This window comes from Dipodomys spectabilis, unplaced genomic scaffold, assembly GCF_019054845.1.
Source record: "Dipodomys spectabilis isolate Male_0828 unplaced genomic scaffold, ASM1905484v1 ptg000304l, whole genome shotgun sequence".
NCBI lineage: Eukaryota > Metazoa > Chordata > Mammalia > Rodentia > Heteromyidae > Dipodomys > Dipodomys spectabilis.
In genome coordinates this window covers 2050165-2070517 of record NW_024870981.1, presented here as the reverse complement: position 1 = coordinate 2070517, position 20353 = coordinate 2050165, and the positions used below count along the sequence as shown (strand labels likewise).

At 42.0% G+C, this 20353-nt stretch overlaps 1 pseudogene; it reads left to right on the top strand.

Moving 5' to 3' along the window:
* The first annotated feature begins 8730 nt into the window (after positions 1-8730).
* LOC122127588 lies at positions 8731-16077 on the top strand (annotated as a pseudogene).
* Positions 16078-20353: the final 4276 nt, after the last annotated feature.

The window sequence follows — 20353 nt, the reverse complement described above, 5'->3', positions numbered from 1 at the left end:
TGAACAGGGCATACTGTGTCTGGCATTTTTTCTGCACAAACTATTTGCACAACCATCTTAACTCCTTCGCTTTTCTATAGTTGCAGGTTGCATTATCTTCTCACCATGGAAGAGGTCCAGTATTTACTTTCCCTAGGGTACCTGCTTCCTTGTCTTCTGCTCTTTACTCATGGACAGCAGTATTTTAACTGAGAATGCAAGGAGGAGGATTGGCAATGCCTTGAAAAAGGGAATTTGCTAGAAGTGGGTGAGACAGTGGTGATAATGCCCAGGACCAGGTGAGCATTTTGGTGATGATTGGGCATGGTGTGTCATTCTTTATCAATATGCTGAGGGGACATGGACATGAAGAGGAGGCCTCAATGCCTCCTGGGGTCATTCAGACTACACAGATATAAGCCAGCTAATCTTCCTCTCACTTTCCCAGCATGGAGTTATGGGCCTTCCCTGGAAGGGGACTCATGCCCAAGTATGGACAGCTACCACACAACATCCAGTTGTGTCCTCTACATTGTTACTACATTGAGAGCAGTGCAGCACAAATCACATGGAACATGTCTAAATCATTAAAGGGATGGGAAAGTGGTTCTATGTTATATGGACCAAGACAGACAGAGAACACCATATAAGTTCCCTTTCAGAGTCCCCACTTCTGTTCAATGGCCAAGAGAACATACAGGAAAACCTCCAGAAGGAGGAGCTATGTTCCTAACCTGGACCCTTCACTGCATGATTTCCCAAAGCTTATGGATACATGAAACTAAATCTCTCCAAGATGAGCCACAAAGTCTCTCAGAGACCATTGCCCACATCTGTGAGGAGAGCATAGGAGGTAAAATGGACTGTCAGGGGAGGGGAATAGCCACAGAGCGTCTCCGTGACATCTCTGGCATCCAGTATTCAGATAATTAGGGAAAGGTTATAAAAGCTTATTTGGTGTGGATAGTGAATCATTGCAGCAGGTGGCACAGAGGATGGGAAAGCGAGTTGAAGAGTACATGGGTCCCATCAAGAGAGCTGGACATTATGTTGGATATGTTACATGATAGCCTTTGCTAATGCCAGGTCTTAGACAAGTGTTATACTACAGCGACTCTGCTGTCTACAACCACAAATGCATGGAAGAGAGATAGAAACTTGATACAGTTGCTGACATCACCAAGATCATCCTAAGGAAGAACTTCATAGACATTATCATCTGATTGTGTGTGGGGTCTGGGGTGGGGGGAGGTGTATGTGTGGACACTAGGGATTCAACTTCTGAGCCTCTTTTGCTCAAGGCTTGTACTATAGCTCTTAAGCCACAGCTCCACTTTCAGCTTTTTTGATATTTTATTGGAGTCTCACAAGTATTTACTTACAAGATAAACTTAAATTATGAGGTGATATGATTTTAAGGATGATATACTACTATGCAAATGCAATAAATAAAAATGGGAGGTAAAAAGACACTCTAAGGACTATATAGGAAGTTTTATGAAAGCTATGAAAGTATATCTAAAAAAAGTGTTATTAGTGACTTAAACAGCAGTGCTAAATTTTTTTTCCTGGATAAATGAATGCAGTCAGTTATTTCTGTTTAAATGTATAATGTTATTTTTCTCTTTTTACTGTTTGTAATCCATACTATTAATATTAATAGGTGTAGGAGACTCAAGCTGAGCTGTTGAACCTGGAAAAGGTTTGAGAGGTTGGAACACCACCTCAATAGTACTCAGAAAGCTGAGAGCTGACCATGGAAAGGTTAAAACACAGCTCTGTGAAGTAAGCCACGCCCAAAGAAATATAGGTCCCATGGTTTCCCTTATTTGAAACAACTAGTATATGTCTGAGACAAACAGAAACTGTGAGACAAGTTGATGTTAGGTGAAATGAATCCCAAGATAAGGATTCAAATGTTTTTTTTTTCTTTCTTGAGATTGTTTCCAACATATTTTTTTTTTTTTAATTTTTTTTTTTTGGATCTGGTCGTGGGGCCTGAACTCTGGGCCTGGGCGCTTTCCTTCAGCTCTTCAGCTCAAGGCTAGCGCTCTACCACTTGAGCCACAGCGCCACTTCCGGCTTTTTTCTTTTTGCTTACGTGCTGCTGAGGAATCGAACCCAGGGCCTCATGCATGCAAGGCAAGCGCTCTACCACTGAGCCACCTTCCCAGCCCCTCCAACATATTTATAAAATGATTTCTTTGTTGCTTTGTATGTACCTCCCCCATGGTATTAGCCCTGCTTTCACTGTATTTGATGTTGGTATAATTTGTGGAAAGGAAGGGAAGAAAAACAAATTGTTTAAATAGGGATACTAGTGGATCCATTGCAACAATGAGATGTACAACACGTTATGTCGAAAAGCGAACTTTACAACTTTGGAGGGGGGGTAGGAAGAGCGGGAGGGAGGGGTGGGGAGAGGAATGGGGAGAGGGATGGGAGATGGGAAGGGATAGGAAGGGAAAACAAAGGAGGAGGCAACAATGCTTGATAAGAAATGTACTCATTATCTTGCCCATGCAATTGTAACTCCTCTGTATGGTATTTTCACAATAAAAAAATCAAAAAATAAATAAATATATAAATAGGGTTACAGGTGACCCCATTACAACAATGAAATTTATAAGATGTTATGTTGAAAAACAAACTTTACAACTTCGGTGGGGGGTAGGGGAAGGGAAGGGGGGTTGAGAGGGGAAGGGAAGGGGGGTTGAGAGGGGAAGGGATGGTAAGGGGAAACAAAGGAGGAGGCAAGAATGCTTGATAAGAAATGTACTCACTATCTTGCCAATGTAATTGTAACTCCTCTGTATGGTATTTTCACAATTAAAAAAAAAAAAAGCATACCTCTGGAGAGGGTTAAGCTATTGCCCCCTTCCATAGTGCTTTAAAGGCCTTGAAGCCTGGGAGGTAAAAGAATTGACAATTTAACCTAGGAAGCTAGATAAAATAGACCAAATGTCTGGATTTTCTCTAGGTTGCATTCTCCTTTCTCAAAACAAAAAGGGAACCAGTGTTTCTCACTCATTGTGGTGGCTCTGATTGCAATATAGAAGCTTCATTTTTGCATGTATCCATGGTAACCTTCCCAGTGTGAATTCAAATAAATATGATTGCTTGTGTGACCTGGGGCCCAGGAGCCAGTAAGCCTTGGGACCCTGGGTCCTCATTGATTATTTTTTCTTTTTCTCTATACCTGTCTATTTTCTAATTTTCTTCAGCTTGGTATCCTATTGCACTGCCTTGGGTTGCAATTAGCAACAAATATGAATATTCTTGAGTTGTAAAACATAAAAGACTTACAAACTTTCTTATCCCAGATGGCTTCAAACCACAATCCTCAGATTTAAGCCTTCTGAGTAGGATTACAGGCATAAGCCACTGGCAACCAGCATGCATCTGAAGACTTGATGTCAGTGAAATCTTTCTTGGGGAATGTCTGCACATCTCAGTCCTCCTCAGCTCTTTTCCTTCCTGTTGCCCAAACACAGTCAAACACTTTCACTCCTTTATGTTCAAAATCCTTGAGGTTAGTGAACTGACTTGCCTGCCATGTACATCCTTTCTATAAATACAATAATGGATTTTACTCTTTACCATCGATTAACTAAATTAACTGGGATCCACACAGAGGTGACATGTCCTTTTCTGGATTGCACACCGTACACCTATGTTTTACTTTATCTAATAAAGTTAACATAACTTAACTTGTTTGAGGTTTCTTAGTTCCCATATTTCTTCCTTCTCATCCCTCTTTCCCTTGCACAGAGGGAAGAACCATTTGGAATTGTGAAGAGTGAGTTTTTAGTCATTTTCTGAAAAGCTTTGCCAATGGATCCTGATTTCCAAGTCCTGAGTAACTGGCCTGTAAAGCCTTGTTCTTTAATCTCTCCTCAGCTGACACAAATGACCATATATGTCTAAAAAAGGCTTTGGGAAATGAGTTCAGGTTATCAGTTAGGAATCCTTATTACCTGGTCACTGCACATAAGTTGTTTTTGTTTTTTTTTTCGTTTTGTTTTGTTTGAATAGTGTACAATTAGTACCAGAATTCGACTTCCAAGTATTTTTTTTAATTCAAAGCTAGCAGGCTCTCTTATTTGAACCACAGATCAACTTCAGCCCCACTCTCTTTATCTTTTGGTAGTAAATAGGACAGAAGTGTCTCACAGGAAGCCAAGGGCACTACACAGTATCCTCAAATCTGAGGACTGTGGTTCACAGCCAGCCTGGGCAGGAAAGTCAATGAGCCTCCTATTCCCAACTAATCAGCAAAGAGAAGTGGAACTGTGGCTGAAGTGGCAGAGCAGCAACCTTGAACATAAAAAAAGCTAAGAAAAAGCTAAGAAAAAAAGTTTTAAAAAATGTAAGTGAAAAACAGATCTAGCACTAAGACAACCACAAAATAAATTTTTTAAAAAAGTGCAAGAGAGCAGAGTCTTAAAAATGATAAAAAATTAACAAGAAACTGGTGGCTCACATTTGAAATTCTAGCTACTCAAAACACTGAAATCGAGCATTACTATTCCAAGGCAGCCAGGACAGGAAAGCCCATTGTGTGTGTGTGTGTGTGTGTGTGTGTGTGTGTGTGTGTGTGTGTGTGTGTGTGTGTGTGTGTGTGTGTGTGTGTAAAAAGCCCATTGTGTGTGTGTGTGTGTGTGTGTATGACTGTGTGTGTGTTCCTTTCTGGGATATGATCTACAAGTTTTTACTTGACCATTTCCAATGTTTTGGAGGTTAATTTGAGATGAGTCTCATGAACTTTCCTTGTCCCCTGACAATGAATCGCAATCAGTATAAGTCAGGACCTTGTGGGAGTGTCTATACTTACCTCCTACTAACCACCAAAACCAAAAAATGAACCAAATTGCAACTGTTACTAAAGTTTTAGAGCATTCTATCTTTCAGCAAGATTGGTGAGGCCCTAAAAACAAGACAGAGAACCAACAAATAAATAAATGTATGTGAAGAAGAAAAGAGCCAATTAGTTTTTATAATATAGACTCATATCTTTAATCCAAGCTGAAATGTAAAGATCACAGTTCGAATCCAGCCTGGGCAGGAAAGTCCAACTAACTTCTTTTTGAGTGTGCTAGACATGGGCTTGAACTTGAGGGTTTTTACTCAAGTTTAAAAATACTACTTCCTGTATCATGTGCTTAATTGGAGATGAGACTGATGGACTTTCTAGCGCAGGCTGGCTTTAAACTGTAATCCTTAGATTTTAGGATACTGTGTAGTGCCTTGGTTCCCATGGGACTCTTATCTACTATTAACCACTAAAAGAAAAATAGAGGTGGAAGTTGAGCTGAGGCTCAAGTAGTAGAGCCTGCTAGCTTTGAAATGAAAAACAAAATACCCAAAACAAAACAAAACAACCCTCAGCGACAGTCACTAGGCCTTGAATTCAAGCCTCCACCCCCCCCCAAAAAAAAGACCTCAAGAGTTGAGTTTTTGTTCCTGCTAGCTTTGAGCAAAAAACAAAAGGCCAAAAATCTCATGGACAGTGAAGTAGTGTGGCCTAAATGTAGAGCCTGCTAGTTTTGATCTAAAAAAAAACAAGCCAGGTGCCTCTGGCTCATGCCTGTAATCCTTGCTACTCAGGAAGCTTAGATCTGAGAATCACATTTGGAAGCCAGCCTCGGCTAAAAAGTCCCCTGGTAACCAATATACAAGGACACGTGCACCTCCATGTTTATTGCAGCACTGTTCAAATAGCTAGGATATGGAAACAACCCAGATGCCCCACCACAGATGGATGGATCCAAAAATTGTGGTATCTATACACAATGGAATATTATGCAACCATTAGAAATGACAAAATAATGGAATTTGCAGGGAAATGGATGGAGCTAGAAGGAATCATGTTGAGCGAGGTAAGCCAAGAGCAAAGAGACAAACGGAACATGGTCTCCCTGATAAGTGGATGCTAAATCCAAAATGTTAGGTGATATGACAAAACTAACAGGACTTAAGAAACAAAGAACTCCCACTCATCTGGTTGAACCACTACTAAATATCCCCATGCTGCTGATCACATGTATGGTGTATAACATGTGAACACCGTTATATGTTATAGACTGTGATAGACAATTTGCTCCAGGAAAGTTAGAATGAACTTGTGACTTTAAATGAGCATCATTATTCCACAATACTGTGAAATTCCGGAAATTATGTAATCACTTAATCACAATCAAAAAAAAAAAAAAAAAAGAACCTCGGGGAAGGTAAGGAAGGAAGGGATGGTAGGGGGAAAACAATGGAGGGGGTAACATGTTCAAGAGGAAGTGTACTCATTACCTCACTCATGTAACTGTAACCCTCTGTATAGTATCTTTACAATAAAAAAAAAGTCCCCTGGTGACTGTTTTTTCCAACTAAGTAGAAGTGGCACTGTGTCTAAAAATAGTAGTGTGCCTGTTGTGTCCCTGATGGACAGTTCCTAAGCATTGAGTTCAAGCCCCACAACTGACAATATCAATAAATTAATTAATTAAATACTGAGCATAAATGAGTAGGCCCTAATAATAAAGGACATGAACTTTGAAAAAGGGGGAAGGGACAATCAAATAAATGAAAAGGTAGAAAAGGAGCATATTAAGGTTTTCTAAATCAAAACTGTAATTCTACCTGCTCAGATTACTGAAAACTGAGGACTGTGGTTCAAAGCCAGCCCAGGCAGGAAAGTACAGGAGACATATTTTACTGTGTTCAGTATGGGGGCTTGAACTTGCTATGTTTTGCTCATGGCTACAGGTCTACTTCTTCCAACCTCTTGGTGTTTATTAGAGATAATTGTCTCATTGACTTTCTTGCACAAGACTGGCATTGAAACATGATTCTCAGATTTCAGTCCTTTCTGTAATGCTCTTGACTTTCTATTGATATTCTAATCTCTTATTAACCACAAAAAATGCAAAAGTTGAGCTATGGCTCAAGTAGTGAAACCAGCTACTATTAAGGTAAAAATAAATAAACCTCAAGGAAAGTCATCATGACTTAATTTCAAGACATAAGAACCACCACTCAATTAAAAAAAAAAATAGAACCTCAGTCACTGTGACCTGAGTTTAAGCCCTAGAAAAAGAGCTGCAAAAAAGAAAAACAGCCTGTAGTTTACCTGTGGTCGAAGTTGTAGGGAATGGTAGTTTCAAGGGAAACAAAAAAAACAGCATAAGAGCTAGCGCCTAATAACAAATGCCAAAAAGAAAGAAAGAAATAATAAATAACTGAAAAGGTGAAAGAAGAGGTAACTAAAGATTTGTAAATGTTGACTCACACTTATAATTCTGAATCTTAAGGAAACGGAAATCTGCAGATCATGGTTCAAAGCCATACTGGACAGGAAAGTCCATGAAACTTGCTTCAGTGTGTTCAGTCGAGGGACTTAAAATTGAAGTGTTTTGCTCAAGGCTACAGCTCTACTATCTTCCACCTATTAGGTTGACTGGAGATAAGAGTCTCATTGACTTTCCTGCCCAGGCTGACTTTGAACTCTGATCCTCAGATTTCAAGCCTCTCTGTACTGCCCTGGACTACCCATGGGATTCTTGCCTCATATTAATCACTTAAAAAAGGCAGAAGTTTAGCTGTGGCTCAAGTAGTAGAGCCATCTACCCTTCAGTTAACTAAGTAAATCAATAAAACCTCAGAAAGAGAGGAGAGGAATGAGAGTGAAAGACAGAATGTCTTACAATAAGCAAAAGGAAAGAAATGTATATATCACCTGGAAGAAATAATTGTATTGTCAAAGCTTATAGAATTGTATTGTCAAAGCTTATAGAATTCACAAACTTTATCGACCATAATAATGACAATTTGCATTGTGAAGGTTAAAATATGTTTGTGACTTCAACTAAATATCACTATTCCACAATATTCTGAAATAAGAGAAATTTAGGTAATCACCTAATCTCAATAATAGTAAAAATCTCAGAAAGAGTCACCAGGCCTTAATTTCAAGCTCCGGCCAAACACACACACACACACACACACACACACACACACACACACACACACACACACACACACACACACACACACACACACACACACACACAGAGCAGGAGCCGAGTTCTCACACTCGGAGCAGAAGCCAAATGAAACAAAAAGTAGACTGTAGTAGACCTATGGCTTAAGTAATAAAGCAAGCTGCTTTTAAGAGAAAAGAAAAGAAAACCTGAGTTTTCTTTTTTTAGGCAAGGCCCTAAGCTCCTGACTCTTCCCAGAATGGAAATCAGTCATGGAATCCAACAGTTTGTGCTTGTTCTTGGGATCACAGCTGAACGTGCCCCTTCAGTTCTAGGCCCTCCTATCAAAAATAGAAGGTAGGCTTGTTCTTGGCTTCTGGCACAAGTACCTTGTGTAGAGGAAGCCCCTCCTCTTGCTTCCTGTATCCCAGGGTTCAGCCTCTCTTGTGAGTCAAGGTGGGAGGTGGATGGCAGTGTGACAAGAGGTTCCAAATAGAGTGGCAGCTGTGCTAATTGACTTGAGGCTGACAGCTGGATGCCAGGGCTAAGTGATAACAGGTAGCTATCTCTGATTACCCAGCAGTAGGGAGACTGAGTTGGAGCACCTACTGGCTCTGCCTATCAAGTCCACCCTATCTCCTCTGCCCCTGTAACAACCAGAGGTTTAAATGGGGATCTGAGTTGGCTGTGTCAGATTCCTGCTCCCCAGTCCTACCTGTTTGCCTCTGTGTACACCACTGCTGAGGACATGCATCCAACTGCTCTGCAGTCTTACACCATGAGGGAAATCGTGTACATAGAGGCAAGCCACAGTGGCAACCAGATTGGCCCAAAGGGGAGCATGACACTGGCCTAGGATCCTAGTCTCAAATTTAGGGGGATGAGGAGGAAGAGGATGGGGTTGGAGGGTGCAGGTGGTAGTGGTCATGTCTAGGCTGAGGTAGGTGGGGCACCATAGTAGTCCCTAACCTCCTGGAAATCAAGTCCCCCAGATAGTTTCCCCAATTTCCCTAATTTGTGTGGCCCAGGTGGGTGTGGTTTTTTAAGCAAGGCTGGGGTGGTTTCAACTCTCTTGCATGTCTTAGTCTTACCTGAGACTCAAGTCATTGTACTTAGTTTCCTGGGAATAGACTAATGCATTTTTGGTCTGATTTGAATGAAAGGAGTGCAGTGTCTTTGAGCTGACAGATACAGAGGATTCCCTTTTTGTCAGCTGATGAGTATCAGATAATTGAGAACAGTTCGTCCACCTTAATGCAAATTTCTCTGAGTTTTTATGCCCTATCTCAGTTCCCTTAAGTTGGGTGTTTACTAAATCAGTGGTTGTCGGTGTATGCTCTGAGGACCCTTGGGGTTCTGGAGAGCCTTCTAGCTGAGTCTTCAAGTTACTGCTTTGGCAACTTCATGTCCATATAAGGCCAGGTTCTCGTCATAGAATCCAAACAGAATATGGTATCCCATAAGATGGAATACTCATAGGAGAACGCAGATGTCTTCTATTCAGCCAGATAGAAAAGAGATCAACAAAACGAAAATACCATCAATTTTTGTGCTTTTTTTAATTTAAAAAATCTAATTTTTTTACAAAAATATTTGTGTCAACAGGACTTGGGTTTCTTATAGTTATTTTAAAGTCCATTGTTTGGACAGTTAACATTCTAGGCCATAATACACTTCTATTTCCATCTCAGTTTTGGGAAATGCTAAGCGATGAGCACAACATTGACTGCACTGGCAACTACTATGTAGACAGCAGCTTACAGCTGCAGAGAATCGAGGTGTATTACAATGAGGCAGCTAGTGAATATCTCCCATCTGGCTTCCAATACTGTGGCAGAATAGGTCCCCGAGGAATATTAATGACAAGGAAGGAGTTCCTGCCTTTCTTAGGGTGGTATTGTAGTTCAAATTTGGGGCCTCGATCTTGTAAGTCAAGTGTTGTATCCACCTGAGCCACTCCACCATATATTTTGAGTATACACTTGTGAATTTCCTCAGGAAAGCCTTTTACTGAATTCCCCCTACCTGTACTTGCTGAGTAGCCACACCTGGATTTTTTTTTGTTGTTGTCATGGGGCTTCTACTCTGGGCATAGGCATTGTCCTTCATCTCTTCAATCTTTCTTTCCTTTTATTATCAGGGGATCCTTTTTTTAGAACTCTCTGGGCTTCTGGGATAAGTCCTTCTAGCTTAGTTTAATTCATTAATTCTGCTTGTTGTAACATATTTGGAAATTTTAAGTTTTTATGTTTACTATGCATGAGCTGCAAAACCGCTTGTGAAGTTGTAGGAGTTTTTGGAGGCAGCATCACATCAGATGATAGATTGATTGGGGCATCACCCACATTTAATCTTTGTTCCTAGTCTTTATTATTTAAAGAAGCCCTCTCTATTGGACTGGAAAGAAACAACATGCTCTGTTCACAGATTAATAGAAAATAGCCAAAATGAGAATAAAAGCAACGAATGTACAGCCAAGAAGAATATAGTAAGAATAAAGTTAGAGGCTATAAAGGTGCAGCCAAGTGTATGGGAAGCCTTGAACCAACACCCCCTTCCTGCAGGCATGCTTCCTTAAAGCTCTTTGTCTAAGGGGATCTCATGCAGACTCCGCAGGAGGTGGCATGGCACCAACTATTTCAGGTAGTTTCTTGGAGATGAGAGTCTCCCATAATTTCCTGCCCCAGCTGGCTTCAATCTGCGATCCTAAGATCTCAGACTTTTGAGTAGCTAGAATTTCACCCTTCGGCAACCAGAGCCCAGTTGCATTGCCCTCTTTAAAATACAGATTAAATTTCTAAAAAAAATTTTTTTAATTGAAAATTTTAAAATTGTAAAGAGGGATGTTCAGTCACTAATATATATGTGAATAGTCCAAATCACAAAGCATAAATAAAGTGTCTCACCCTGAAATCTATAACACTTCTGGACTTCAGCATTTTGAATATGAATACTTAGCCAACAATAAATTCTTTTTAAGGTTTTTAAAGTAAAAAACATTGTTGTGATGTAGAAAAACCCAATAATAATGTGTAAACACTGCTTTTAAATGATTCATATTGTCTTTCCTAATACAAACAACCTTTCTGAAGTCTACAGAGTAGATTTTCAGTTTTTGTAACTGTCAATGTGAAATTCATTTAATTTTATATAAAGAGTTTCCATTCTATATTATTGTATACAAACAGAATCATAGATAATTGGTTTTCCTCTGTAATAAACAAATGAAAAAGTGCAAACAAAAGGACAGAGCTATTTAATGTATTTGAGTTCTATGGATCTACATTTGGGGATGTCCCCACCTTGGTATTTTGTGTTAATATTGCTTAAGTAAGATATAAGACTTTAATCTTGTGGTTCCTTGGTTGAGAGTTGTTGTGTGGGATTGTGTCACTCCTATGAACAGTATTTTATGTTGTGTCTTTATTAGATTCTATATATCAGGCAGGATGGCCAGTTTTCTTCATGTGATTGTTTAGGAAGGGGGCAGTCTCAAACTCATGTTTATATCATTGTAACTGATATCCCTTTTGAAAAATCAGGTTAAATGGCAAATTACAAGTAATTGCCCAAAGTTGCTCTGAGTATTAGAATATAGGGAAATGTGCTATTTGATAACAATTATTGAAACATTATAACACAAGAAATATGTATTTTATGTATTTTCCCTAGAAAAGCATTATACTTGAATTCCCCCTACATCTACTTGCTGAAGAGCCACACCTGGCTCTTTTGTTTTGCTTGTTTGTTTTTTTTGTCGGCAGTGGCGCTTAAACTCTGGGCCTATGCACTGTGCCCCAACTCTTCTGTTCAAGACAAGCAGCCCTACCACTTAAGCCACAGTGCCATTTCTGGTTTTCTATTAGTTTATTGGAGATAAGAGTCTCACAGACTTTCCTGCCCAGGCTGGCTTTGAACAGTGATCCTCTGATCTCCAACTCCACAGTTGCTAAGATTATAGGCATGAGCCACTGGTGCTCTGCACCTAGCTACTTTTAATTAGGGAAGGGAAGGGATAGGGAGAACAACAAAGGAGTGGGTAACAATGTTCGACAATAAATGTTCTCATTTCCTTACTCATGTAACTGTAACTCCTCTATACAGCACCTTTACAATAAAAATAAAATTAACAAAAAAGAGAAAGCTTCTTACTGATAGGCAATGATGACTCACACCAGTAATCCTAGCTACTCAGGAGGCTGAGAAATGAGAATCATGGTTCAAATCCAGCCTGGGCAGGGAAGTCCCTGAGACCCTTATCTACAATAAACAACTCAGAAAACTGAAAGTGAGACTGTGGCTCAAGTGATAGAGTGCTAGCCTTGAGCTGAAGAGCTGAGGGACAGCGCCCAGGCCCAGAGTTCAAGCCCCACCATGAACAACAACAACAAAAAAATGTGTTGTCATCTTTCTTTTGCCCCATTAGACTCAAAGCCTGATGCTCATCTTTGCCTCCTGAGTAGCTGAGATTTCAGCCACCATGCCCAAAGCAAAGGAATGAAATGCATGGAAATAGACAACTGCAAACGTCCTTAAAGTTGCTGAAGCCTCTTGCATGGTGATTCATTCTCAAGATATCTTTTCTGTTTCCATGTCTGAAATGCTGTAATTTCTGTAATGAATGCTGAGTGCCACTTAGAATCATAAGCTCTGCCCCTAAGCTCCTTGTCAAGTATAGGCCTAAGTCAAATCTTGTTCCCACAGGCAACAAATATGTTCCTCAGGCCATCATGGTGGATGTAGAGCCTGGCACCTTAGACTCAGTAGGATTGGAACCATAGAGTTTCAGACCAGACACTTCATATTTAGTATGTCAGCATGGTCCATGGAAGATGGCTAACAGGCACCCCTCCTTCCTAACATCCAGGCACTCCAGTTCCCAGTGCTGAGCTGAGCCTTTATCCATCTAGATATCATCCTCACCTAACCCACCTATTTCAGTCCACGGGAGTCATGACCCTGGCCACTCAATCAGCACAGATAAGTGCCAGTCTGCAAACAGCCTCTGAAGGGAATGAACAGCGAGCAGGGAATGCCTCCAACAAGGTTTCAGCACTGCTGGCCATTTCAAATACCTGGCAATAACAGGGAACCACTTCAGGACACCAGAAATCAAAGCACAGCTATGTATGAGCAAGGTGCAGACAAATGCTTGCAGCTTAGCTTCCCTCTGACTATTCTGTTCTCCTGTTCCTCCTGTGAAAGTAAGTACTTTTCCAGTATTGAGGCAGGCTCTGTTCATTTTTTTTTTGGTCGGTTGTGGGGCTTGAACTCTAGGCCTGAGCACTGTACCTCAGCTCTTCAGCTCAAGGTAAGCACTCTACCGCTTGAACCACAGCATCCCTTCTGGCTTTTTCTGTTTATGTGGTGTTGAGGAATCGATCCCAGGGCCTTGTGCATGTGAGGCAAGCACTCTACCACTGAGAGCCCTTCCCATCCCCAGGCTCTGTTCATTTTGAGAAGTACGTGGTTTGGGTTAAAATGTATCTTCCTCCACATTGTCTTTACTTTCTTTAGAACCTGGGTGATTTATAGGGTCCCAGATACATTGAAAACATTTCCTGGGGGCTAGGAAGGTGGCTCAGCAGTACAGTGCTTGCCTTGCATGCATGAGGCCCTGAGTTTGATTCCTCAGCACCATATAAGCAGGAAAAAAAGCCAGAAGTGGTGCTGTGGCTTAAGTGGTAGAGCACTAGCCTTGAGCTGAAGAGCTGAGGGACAGTGCCCAGGCCCAGAGTTCAGGCCCACGACTGGATCCCAAAAAAGAAAACATTTCCTTTATTTCACCAAAGTGTATCTAAACTAATAGCCAAAGTTGCTCAGAGGAGCCTATAGTCTTCACAATGCATATAGCACAGTCATTATTCCTGGAGTATGTGTCTCATCATGTCTTTGTGTCTGATAGGCCAGAACAGGGCAGGCAATAACTGGGCCAAGGGCCACTACACAGAGGGAGCCGAGCTGGTGGAGTCAGTGCTGGAAGTGGTGAGCAGAAAGGTGTGGCTGTCTCCAGGGTTTCTAGCTGGCCTACTTCCTGGGAGGTGGCACCAGGTCAGGCATGGGCACCCTGATTCTCAACAAGATCCGAGAGGAGTTCCCAGACAGCATCATGAACACCTTCAGTGTCATACCCTTGCCCAAGATGTTGGACACTGGCACCTTAGACTCAGTGAGATCAGAACCATTTGGCCAGAGTTTCAGACCAGACAACTTCATATTTGATAAGTCATCATAGTCCATGGGAGATGGCTAACAGGCACCCCTCCTCCCTAACATCCAGACACTCTAGTTCCCAGTGCTGGGCTGAGCCTTTATCCACCTAACCCTATCATCCTCACCTAACCCTACAACACCATCTTGTCTGTCCACCAGTTGGTGGAAATTGCAGATGAAACATTCTGCATTGACAACGAGGCCCTGTATGACATCTGATTTTGCACCCTGAAGCTGCCCATGCCCACCTATGGAGACCTGAACCACCTGGTGTTGGCTACCATGAGCAAGGTCACCACCTGCCTGTGCTTCCCTGCCCAGCTGAATGCAGACCTGCGCAAGCTGGCCGTGAACACGGTGTCCTTCCCCTGCCTGCACTTCTTCATGCCTGGCCTTGCATCCCTGACTAGCCATGTCAGCCAGCAGTACAATGCTCTTCCAGTGCCCAAGCTCACCCAGCAGATGTTTGACACCAAGAACGATGGTCACCTGTGATCCCCGCCATGGCTGCTACCTGATAGCGGCTGCCATCTTCCGAGGCCGCATGTCCATGAAGGAGGTGGATGAGCAGATGCTCAACTTGCAGAACAAGAACAGCAGCTACTTTGCAGAATGGATCCCCAACAACGTGAAGACACTTGTGTGTGACATCCCCCCACATGGCCTCACGATGTTGGCCTCAGTCATTGGCAACAACACAGCCATCCAGGAACCCTTCAAGCACACCTCAGACCAGTTCAGTGCCATGTTGCAGCACAAGACATTCTTGCACTGGTATACAGGCGAGGGCATCGATGAGACGGAATTCACTGAGGCTGAGAGCAACATCAAAGACCCGGTGTCCAAATACCAGCAATGCAAAGATGCCACTGCTGATGAACAGGGGGAATTTGAAGAAGTCTTGTGGAAGAAGAGGTTTAAGACTTCCCATTGCTAGCAGTGCTACAGGAATGCCAGAGCCTGCCTACTGCTTCTCAAATAAATGGTGCTTTCCTGAGCTACTTTGTCTGCAGTGGGACCTTGCTATGTATCATCATGCTCAGCCTTCTCTGTCAGGAACTCACTGATGGTGAATGTAAAAATGCAAATTTCTTTTAAATATGATTGTTTTAAAACCCTATTTGTATAAATAAAGAAGTATATATTTTATACCCTGAGCCCTTATTCTTCTTTAGAATCCTTTTTATTCTTTCAGTGTATTTGAAATATAAATTTGGCCAGAAGGATTTAATCTTAGCAATATAGGACTGGTGCTCAAGAGGAGTATTAAATTCATGGTTTTTCTGCTATTTTGAAGAGGAGGATGACAAGTGCCAATGTTGTTGTTTTTCCCCCTGGCCCAGTTTTATAGTTTTCAATCTCTCAAAAACATGCAAGTAGCAAAAAAGCAGTCTGAAGAGAAAGAAAACTAGATCCAGATGCTACTTCTCCTTCAGACAACCACAGGTTCTTGTCTCATGTCCCATCAGAGGGATTTCAGTCACATTCCCCAGAAACAGTATCAGGAACACTGATCCCTGTGTTTAGAGTTCAATTGGCAATGAAGCAGCGCTCACAGGATGAGTGCAAGTTCCTGGTTGCCAGGGTAGTTTCTCAAGGTATCTGGCAGCTTTAAGTACAGAAGTGACTCTAGCTGTTTGAGGGAGTGAGAGGCTGAGAAGCTGACCAGTCCCATAGTGTATCAAGAACTGCTTGACACAGTACTTCCAAGTCAAGGAGAGGAGGGGAGACATCGCCTGTCCCAATGACCCATTCTCATGTTCATTTTTCCAGCAGTCAAAGCTGTCTGAGGCCCACAAGGTGTTGTAAGGATATAAGGGATGGATGGATCTAGCCTGTTGGGTATGTTTACTTTACATGAGTGAAACAGAAATCTCAATTGCTTAGAACCTACAATGGCCAGGAAGAGGGTGAACACTTCTGTTTTCACTGGAGGCCAAATCAGTCACTGGTTCTTTTTGCCAGAATCTTTCACTCTTCTTTCAGTGAGGATCCAGGCAGGTTGTCTGTGCAAGCATTCCTCCATGGCCACCAATAACCTGTAAGAGTACCTTTTTCTTCAGAAACAGGGCTATACTGCAACTTATAGAAAGCTCTAAGGAAAAGGTACTTCTGGGTGAGGTGCAAGTCCCTTGTTGCTAGTAAAGTTGGGAGATGGTAAGTTCCATAAGTTTTCCTCTACCAGGCCTGAGGTTGGGGTAGGGTGGGGAGACCAGCCAAGCTGGTCTCACTCATTAGAAAGTAAACTGTCCCAGCGAGTGGTCTGTGACTAGAAGCAGGTTGTTTTGTGTCCTTGCCCCAGGGAGATCAAAGTGCAAATAGCTTCCATTGTGGGAGTCCTAGGGAGTAAGTGTTGACACCCCTGGGTCTCTAGTCCTAGAACTGACCAGGTTGGATGACCCCAAATCTTCTAAGGTCGCTGGGTCAGAACTGAAGGCAGGCCTGGCCAAGGCACTCTCATTCCTCAGTGGGTTAAGGATTGAGGCCAAGCTGTGATGGAGGCACCACCCATCCTATCTACCAGTGTTTGACTAAGAACGTTTTTGTTTTCTCTTAAGTACCCATTTATGAGTCTTTTCATGAGTCTTTTCTGGTGGCTTTGGCATATTTCTTTACACTTTTGAAGAAGTAGTTCGTGGTTCATAATTAATGACTCATGCCTCACTCCTTAGAAAACTCCTGTTGATAATTTTACCAGTAGACCACCATGTATTTCTCAGGCATGACTTTTGTTTTCTCCTAGCCAGAGCTCTGCATTCATTACCACACAAGCTAATGTGGAGGTGATTCCTATAGATAGGTGATTTTTTTGTCCAATTGCTAAGTGCAGCATCTCCCTTATTCTCATGTACCTTAGTAATTGTATCAAATACTTAATAGAGTTCTTGACAAGTATGATAAACAAAGTTCAGAGGTGAAGATGCAGCTCAGTGGTAAAGTACATCCCTAGCAAACACATGACTCTCAGTTCAGTCCCCAGCACCAAAAGGAGGAAAGGCAACAAATGTTAGGCTCAGGAGAGGATACATTAGGACTCATAGAAAAGCAGCACCCAGATTGGCAATGAGGAGTTGTGAAATGAGGGAACATTGGTAGAATATTTGTAGGGGGAAAGAAGAGAGCCCCTTGATGCGTGTACCCTTTTAGAAAGCAGAGGTAAAAACAGGGAATGAACCTCTGGTAGTCAGCCTAGGCCATGGAAGGAAGAAGCCATGACATGTATGTTACTCTAATGGGACCAAAGTGTGAAGTGGCACCACCATACCAGGCCATGGCCCGACAAGAACAGACATTCTTGCATTGGAGAGATGTCTTTTGACCACTTTGGCCATGTTAATGATATTTCCTTATGCTGTTTCCTTTTTCCTTCCAACTTGTCATACCTATAGCAGATCCTGTCCAGGAGACCCATTCTCTCTAATCTTATTCTCTAAAAGTCTCCCAGTTTATAGCTGCACATATCCTAGACCAAAAATGTAGGGGGTAGATACTCTGTCAGACATAGATTGAAACTGAAAGGTATCTTTAAAGTAGACTTTGACAAGGTTCTGGTATTGACAGTCTTGTGTTGATATGTGCTGTGATAGCAACCAGCTTCTGGTCTAATTCTGAGATGACAGTGGGAGAGAAATGGTGATAGGACATCATGGACCACTATGGTTTCAAACCCTTCGCAGGTACATCTCCATTCATGGATGTGCTATCAGCCAACATACAGATGTCTGTTAAAGGGGTGATAGCCTAGAAAAGGAAATTTATTGGCCACAGATGAGACCAGCCTTTGGACAAGTGGTTGCCTTTCAGTGTGAGGCAAAGAGTGCCTACCTATACAGAGATATTTTTCAGGAAGCAAGATGATTCACTCACATCTTCTTATCCACAAAATAATCTGAGAATAACTCTGGAATCCCAGAGGTGAGAGTCATGTGCTTTGCATTTCTACACGACTGCTTTGCTTCATGGCTCTTTATGCTCTTCTGAAACCTCCTTCTGAGCTGGCCCTCAATGTGCCCAGGAGGCAGGAATCAAAGGGAACTTGGAAGCTTGGCTGCTAATCACTCTGGCCACACTGACTTGGGGCTGTAGGCATGTGCTGGGCATCTGCTCCATTCTAATGGTATGGGCTCCAGTGGGAGCTTTGGTTCTTACCAGGAGAAGGTAACAGTGCCTCTGTTTTTGAGCCATCTCCCAGGTCAGGATGTCTTTATTTGCAGAGGCTTGAGCTTTGCCATATCTCTCATCATGACAGGGTTTTTTTCTTTCTTTCTTCCTTCCTTTCTTTCTTTTCTTTCTTTCTTTCTTTCTTCCTTCTTTCTTTTTCTTTATTTTGTTGGTCATGGGACTTGAACTCTAGGCCTAGGGGCTGTCTCTCTGTTCTTCAGCTCAAGTCTAGCTCTCTATCACTTGAGCCACAGTGCCACTTCCAGTTTTCTGGTGGTTTCTTGGAGATAAGTGTCTCAAGGCCTTTCCTGCCCAAGCTGGTTTTTTACTGGCATACTCAGATCTCTGCCTCCTGAGTAGCTAGGTTTACAGTCAAAGGCCACTGGTGCCCAGTTTGACAGGTTAATTATTTGCTAAACATAACAATGGCCGCATTCTGTCCTGGGAGAAGTTTCCCTATGATCCTACAACACTGATGGCCTTAGTGTTGTGGCAGAGCACACAGCAAGGGGGCTTTCTATGCATGCATATTGACTAATACCTGAAAAGGCAGCTTGCAAAGGCCAAGGAGATTGTTGTTGAAGAGATTGTTGTTCAAAAGCCCCTAGTGCTAGGAAGGCTCTGGAAATGCATACATCTCAACTTGCACTGGGCATTTCCAAATTTTAAGTTCTAGTGTTGTTTCTTTTCCTTTGTACACAGCTTGAGTAGGTTGTTCCAGACAAGGAAAGCTACCTACAGAAGGTCTGTGTGCTAGCTACACTCATACAGAACAAGCAGTTCAGGGCTTGATTTTTCGTACATTTTTAGACTGCAATCTGTTCACTGGTGAGGTTTTTAATGTTTCCAAGATCATTTTAAATGATTTTGTGCCCTCTCACCATATCACTTAGGTTTCTATCCTAAGCTAAATCAGCAACAACAATAACAAAAACAAGACTTGACTCACTTGTAAAGTAGTTAAAAGTGCCACCTGCTGTTCAAACTGCAGAAATACCCATTTCTTGTAACCTTCAGAGAAACAAAGGCTTTCTTTTTATTATTATTATTATTATTGTGAAAATACCGTACAGAGGGGTCTTTAAAATGCTTATAGTAGTCTGTACCCAAAGTGGTCCTTATCATTGGAACTTATGGTGACTTCCCAGTGATAAAAGAAGTCCTGAGTGCCCTGAAAACAGCCACTGCCAATGACAGCAGGTCTATCTCAGTGCACCGGGCAGCATCTTCTATTGTGGCCTGGACTTAACTTACTTCATAGACCATCTCACAGATGATAGAAAGAGAAAAGGCACCAAGATGGCAGATGCAATCAGGTTTGCAGAGCCAATGTGTTTGCATCAGGGTTGGGGTTAGTTTTAAGTCAGTTGACTCAATTAACTCATCTGCTCTTTCTATGAGTCTGACATTAATGACTGCTTATCAGAGGCCAACAACTGAAACCCAGCAAGTGCTCAGCATGTTGGCTAAGAGTGCTGTATAGATAATGTACAGCTGCATGGTACTTGTGCTGTACACTTCTCCTATGCTTCCCCGAATTCTAAATATTTCTAGTAGAGAGGAAAAAAGCTGAATCAGCTAATGAACACATCTTACATCTGTTGGGTTGTTTTAATAGTACTATTGTTTGATTGGACTCAAAGCCTCATACATGGTAGGCATGCATTCTACCACACATCCTGCCCCCTTCTTGCTTTAAGTATTTTAAGTAATTTTTGGGCTTTGCTCTTCCCTCACATACACCTCCCACAGAGCTGGGATTTCAGGAATGAACCACCTAGCCAGAAGAATTTGTTGAAATAAGGTCTGCTTGCTAACACTTTGCCTAGACTAGCCTTGGATCTCAGTCCCCTCCCATCTCTGTTATTCCCCAGAATAACATACCTATGGTTTGAAATATTATAATCCCATTATTATTCTGAGTTCTCAGATGTGGTGCTAGAAGGCATTGCCTTCTTACTTGACTTGAAATTATAAACCTTCATCAGGGGACATAATTCTGCTCTAGACTACCAGAACCTCATATC